Source organism: Macaca fascicularis, chromosome 8 (genome assembly GCF_037993035.2).
Source record: "Macaca fascicularis isolate 582-1 chromosome 8, T2T-MFA8v1.1".
Classification (NCBI taxonomy): domain Eukaryota; kingdom Metazoa; phylum Chordata; class Mammalia; order Primates; family Cercopithecidae; genus Macaca; species Macaca fascicularis.
The window spans coordinates 14,054,433-14,060,432 of NC_088382.1; positions in this window are offsets into that span (position 1 = coordinate 14,054,433).

Here is a 6,000-nt window from a genome sequence, read left to right on the forward strand (position 1 = left end):
CCTCATTTAAATACAGAATCTGAATGGGGGTCCATGTCACACCTTCCATTTTTTCATCTTTGCAGCTGAGCTTTGCTCCTCTTCTCTGCTGGACTGTGCTGTTTCCCACAAGGTGTTCAGGGAGTCTGCCCTGAATCCTACAACCAGGAGATGAGAAACACACAGTGACACCAGCAGGAGAACATAAAGATGTGGTGACAGTTGTCCTCCTGCAGAGTCCAGAGCAGTGCACTCCTACCGCTGGTGCCCTAGCTAAGCCTGGGGGCCAGCATGCCCGATGATAGTCTGGGAGTGCTGCAGTCAGAGTCCCCACAATGGGCACCCAGCCTGTGCCCTTGCATTCTGCATGATCGTGGCCATTGTCACCTCAGAGCCCCTGTGTACAGATCAATGCATCCTAGCAGAGCTGCATGTGAGGAAAGACCACGTGAGTCCTGGGAAAGAGCTGAGGCCCTGCAGGGGAAGGTGGCCAGGACCGAGACCTGATGCCTGTCTGGAGAATCGTCTGTGGGTGTGAGTGGCACTGTGGGGTCAGTGCCTGGGTTTTGCTGATCCCCCTCCTCAAAGATCAGGGCCCAAGCAGGGGATGGCGTGTGTGTGGCACCTGGAACTGCAGGGCCACCACACATGTGTGAGACCATCATGGGGACCTGAACACGGTGTCGTCTGCAGACCCCACCCATCCATTGGCCCTAATTCCTGGCCAGCTTCTGCCAAGGAGAGAGGATGGAATTTATAAGGTGGGTGTAAGCTGAAGCCTGTCCCCCAGTGGCTGACATACAGTGGTGACACTCTCTGTGTGGGAGAAAGAAAGAGAGATCAGACTGTTACTGTGTCTATGTAGAAAGACGAGGACATAAGAAAGTCCATTTTGATCTGTACTAAGAAAAATTCTTCTGCCTTGAGATGCTGTTAATCTGTAACCCCAGCCCCCACCCGGTGCTCACAGAAGCATGTGCTATTGACTCAAGGTTGAATGGATTTAGGGCTATGCAGGATGTGCCTTAGTGAAAATGTGTTTGCACGCAGCATGCTTGGTCAAAGTCATCACCATTCTCCAGTGTCGAGTACCCAGGGACACAGTGCACTGCGGAAAGCCTCAGGGACCTCTGTCCAAGAAAGCCTGGGTATTGTCCAAGGTTTCTCCCCACTGAGGCAGCCTGAGATATGGCCTCGTGGGAAGGGAAAGATCTGACCATCCCCCAGCCCGACCCCCGTAAAGGGTCTGTGCTGAGGAGGAGTGGAAGAGGAGGCCTTTTTGCAGTTGATATAAGAGAAAGGCATCTGTCTCCTGCTCATCCCTGGGAATGGAATGTCTCGGGGTAAAACCTGACCATACATTCTATTTACTGAGATAGGAGAAAACCACTTTATGGCTGGAGGCGAGACCTGCTGGCGGCAATACTGCTCTTTACTGCACGGAGATGTTGGTGTAAAGTCAAACATCAATCTGGCCGACGTGCACATCGAGGCACAGCACCTTTCCTTACACTTATTGATGACACAGAGTCCTTTGCTTACACGTTTTCCTCCTGACCCTCTCCCCACCACTACCCTGTAGTCCTGTCACATCCACCTTGCCGAGATAGTAGAGATAGTGATCAATAAATACTGAGGGAACTCCAGAGACCCGTGCCGGTGCAGGTCCTCCATATGCTGAGCGCAGGTCCCCTGGGCCCACTTTTCTTCCTCTATACTTTGTCTCTGTGTCATTTCTTTTCTCAGTCTCTCATCTCCACCTTTTGAGAAATACCCACAGGTGTGGAGGGGCAGGCCCCCTTCACTCTGATGCCACCCTTGCCCTCACCTAGCTCTCTCATAGCTGGGATTCTAAGGGGTCTTCCCCAGGGTTACATGCCCACTGCAAATCAGACGTGAGCATGTCGATGCCTCCTGGATGTGGGGCTACTGGTGGTCAAGGCCTGGCAGTATGTGGAGGGTCTTCTCAGAGGGGCCATGGGCCCAGGGAATGGGATGGGACGCTAACTCCACCCTGCACAGGAACTGCAGCCCCCAGCCAAGCCGGCCCAAGTATTCCAGGTGCTGCCCACCCCGCATGCACACTGCCGGGCTCCAGGTGGCCGGGCAGAGAGGGATGGCCTGGTGGGTTGCTGAGAATCCAGAATGAAGGGGGCATGCACTGCCATCCACAGTCTGGCAGCCACGAACAGGGAGGCTTTTGCCTGGTGAGCCAGGGGGATTGGGGAAGGGCAGGCAGCCCAGTTGGCCTAATTTACCAGTGAATGAGCTGTGGGCGGAGCCGCTCCTGGCTGAGGGCTGGGGTTGGGACAGTCTGTTTGCACCTCCTGGGCTCCAGGCTGCCAGCTGCCTGCCCAGGGTCTGAATGTCCTACTGTGACCTGTTTCCTCACCTGGCCCAGAGGACAGATAGGGAAGGCTTGTTTTGAGGATTAGGCAGGGTAATCCCAGTCAGCCCTCATTGGCTTGCCTATCCTCCAGGTCTTTTTGATTTCTTTTTTCTCTTCTTTGTTATGAAACTCAGAGAATTGTCCTCCAGCATGTCTTCAGCTGGGGAGGTGGAAAGGCCCTTGGCTTCAGGGCCCCTTCTGGGTGCCCTCTCTTCCTAGGGTTTTTAAAAGCATATACTTAGCAACACTCCCTGTACCTGCGAGAGCTGCAGAGAACGTCCTGTGTGTCCAAACCAGAACACTTTGTTCCCTGACCCCAGACCCTCATCACACCCCAAAGCCCAAATACTTTCAGGTGACCAGCTTCAGACAAGAGTCTGAACTCAATGCTTGTATTCTGGGGTCTACACAGGCCCGTATGATGGGGCTACCTCCATTCTACCCCTGTGCCTCCCCCAATCCATTAGGGGCCTCAACTCTAGTGATTCCTAACTGGGAGCAAGGTTCCCCAGGCAGGGAATGCAGCCCTCCCCAGGATGCTGGCCTGGCCATGTCTCCACACCTTGGGCACAGCAGCAATTTTCTTCTCTGATGTGTGTGGGCACCAATGCCTATGTGGGTGTGGGTGCGTCCTCCCCTTTTGTTGATGAGGAACCTTCCTGCAGCCGTTGGGGTGGGTATGGGCACCACACGTGCCTGGCAGCAGGGTGGTGCCTGCCGACGCTTGGCTACTCTATGTCTCACTGCCACCTCTCCAGGGGAAGCAGACCCTGTGCCCTAGTGCCCCTCATACCCAGTCCCTCACATTCTTCACTTGGCATCTCCCTGCCTGATTCTCCCAACTCAGCCCCTGCCAGGTTTCTCCAGGCCCTGTGGGCCCTGGGATGGGATCAAAGGAGGCAGCAACTGTGCTGTCTGCCTCTGCCTGAAGTCAGGGATCCCTGGCCGCTACTGGCATCTGGTGGGCAGGGTAGGTGGGGAGGTCAGGGCTCAGCTTTTCCACTCCCCAGCCTGCACTGGCGAAGTCACCAGGTGTAACTGGCCTGGAGGCTGATCTGTGTCCTCCACAGTCCCTTGATGCGTTATATTGAAGCCAATCCTTGTGTGAATGACTTGACCTGTTGTTACCGCCCAGATCAAACCAGAAGCGAAAGACTCTTGCACTTGGGCCCAGAGCCTGGAGCTGAGGCTGCCATGACCACCTTGTTCTCTTCCTTCTGGGGTCCCCAGGAAGCTCCAGGACTGAATGATCCCCACAAAACACAGTGGCCAGGATGGGAGGGCTGGAAGTCAACTCCCCCCCACCTCTACCACCACAACCAAGAGGCCCCATGGAGGTTGGCCCTGAGCTGTGGGTCGCTGTGGGATACAGGTTCCCATGGATACTTCGGGGGGTGAGCATGGGTCCTCCTGGCTGACGGGAGCCTGGTGGGCATTGGGTGTGTGGGGCCTGTGTAGGTGGGTTGGACAGCACTGGGCCTAGCCAGGGAGCTGGGGAATGGTGTGGCCAAAGTGGGCAGCAATATGTTGCCAGAGCAAAACTACAGTGCAACCAGCCCAGCTGGTAGGGAGAAAGAGGCCTGCCTAGCAGGACCGTCCACCCTGTCCTGGCCCCAAGCCCAGACTGCCTGCCTGTACTGGACATTGCCTGGTCCAGGAGGCCTGGGCATGAGGGTCAGGTCATGTGTCCCTGGGTTCCAGACTTTGGTGGTCCCTTGGGAGCTGAGCATCCTCTGGGCAGTAGGAGGGCCCGCGGTCCACTGTTTGCATCGGCCCCTGGGGGTGTGCCCCCACCCCAGCTCCTCAGCCCGCACGGGAACGTGGCCAGAGCTCCTCCCCTGCTCTGTGGGTCCAGCTCTGAGCAGCTCACTGGGTGACTCTGACAGCTTCCTCCACAAAGCTTGGGTCCTCGTCTGTGGGAATGGGGTGTCCCAGGGCCCCTGCAGGCAGGAACCCACCCCCAGCTCCTCTGGTGGGCCCTCCTGGGTTTTCTTACCTACTGGCTTGTGAGACCTGGTTGGTCAAACCTGGTGTCCTATTTTTATTTTGGCCTTTTTCTTAGTGTGTGTTTTCTGTAACTACTGCTGTGTAGATCTTCTATTTGAGTTTTAGGTGGAGAATCTTGCCCACCCAGAGAGCCCCCACCCCAGACAGCCTCCACTTCAGCCCCCCTTGGGCTGGTCCTGCCTGTGCTTCGCTTGGTGTGAATGTTGAGTGTGATGGATCCACATGGCTACTTGACCCTGCATCTCCTTCCTTCTTGTTGCTGAGGCCTGTTCTGTTCTCTCTTTCTCCACCTGAGCTGCACTTGAAGCCAAGATGAAGGATGAGAAGTGGTTGCTACGCAGGACCCTCCTGCAGCGAATCTGCTGGGAGAAGGCTGCGCTGGCCCAGCCTGTCATTTCCTTCTCTAAGCTCATTCCAGAGGTCGGCCAGGAGCAGCCCGTACCTGCCTGCTCTTGTGGTCCGTGAATCAAGAATGCATTTTACAATTCCAAATGGCTGAACAAGTAAAAAAATAACAATTCATGACACTGAGAAGTGTCCATGTCCATAAGTAAAGTTTCATGTGGGTGCAGTCATGCCCATCTCTTCACAGGCCACCTGCAGAAGGCTGCTGTGGTATAGGCCACCTGCAGAAGGCTGCTGTGGTATAGCCATGGCAGAGTTGCATTCTTGAGGCAAAGATCAGTTGGCAAAGCTGAAAATACTGACTCCTGGCTCTTTAGGGAAACAGTTTCCAGTCCCTGGTTTAAGGGCTGTGTGGCAGGACCCCAGGATCTTGGTCAGCTTGTTCCTCCCTCAGGGCCTGCTGTGGCCTTCGCTAGTATGTCTGCAAAGTCTGCGTGCTATGGTGCCTCTCATGGGTCATTGAGCTCTGTCGTGCTAGATTTCAGGGTGTCTGCCTCATGGTCACCTGTCTCACCAAGAGAGACCCTGTGGCCAGATTCAAAGTAGCAGGAACAGTTGGTCTTTGGCAGCAAGGATACCTTCGACCTGAGCTGCTACCCACCCTGAGGTGGTCCCATGACACCCATTGTCTCGGTCAAGGTTGGGGCAGGGCTGGTGTCCTGGACTGCCCTGCGATGTGGATCGTAATAGCCAGGGGGGAGAGGGGGTTGCTATTACTCCCCATATCATGGGGAGTGCCTCACCCCCTGCGACGTGGATCGTAATAGCCAAATACTCCCTCCTGCAATGTGTGTCCATTATTAGCAGTCTCTTTTATTCAGGATATTAGGAACAATTTCACAGGTTTCACGTACACAGCCTTTAACAGGAGAACGAATACCATCCTCTGCACCTCCGGATATTAGCATCCATATCACACAATGGGTGTACAGTTTTTGGGAGATTTGGGGTAATGTCGCCCTGTGTTTCCCTGAATATTCGGAGACATATCACAGGGCAGTTGTACACCCACTACTCTCTTGGCAAGAACATCATACTTTACCTACCGGAAATTAGGAGCAATATCACAGATTGGGTATCAAGCCACTGTCATACTGGAAGTAATATCATGCTCTCCCCCACAAGTTATGAGGAATAATATCACAGGGGGGTGTGTACCTTCTCCGGTAGTGGGAGTAGTAATATCATGTCTTCCTTTAGATGACAGGAACAATATCACA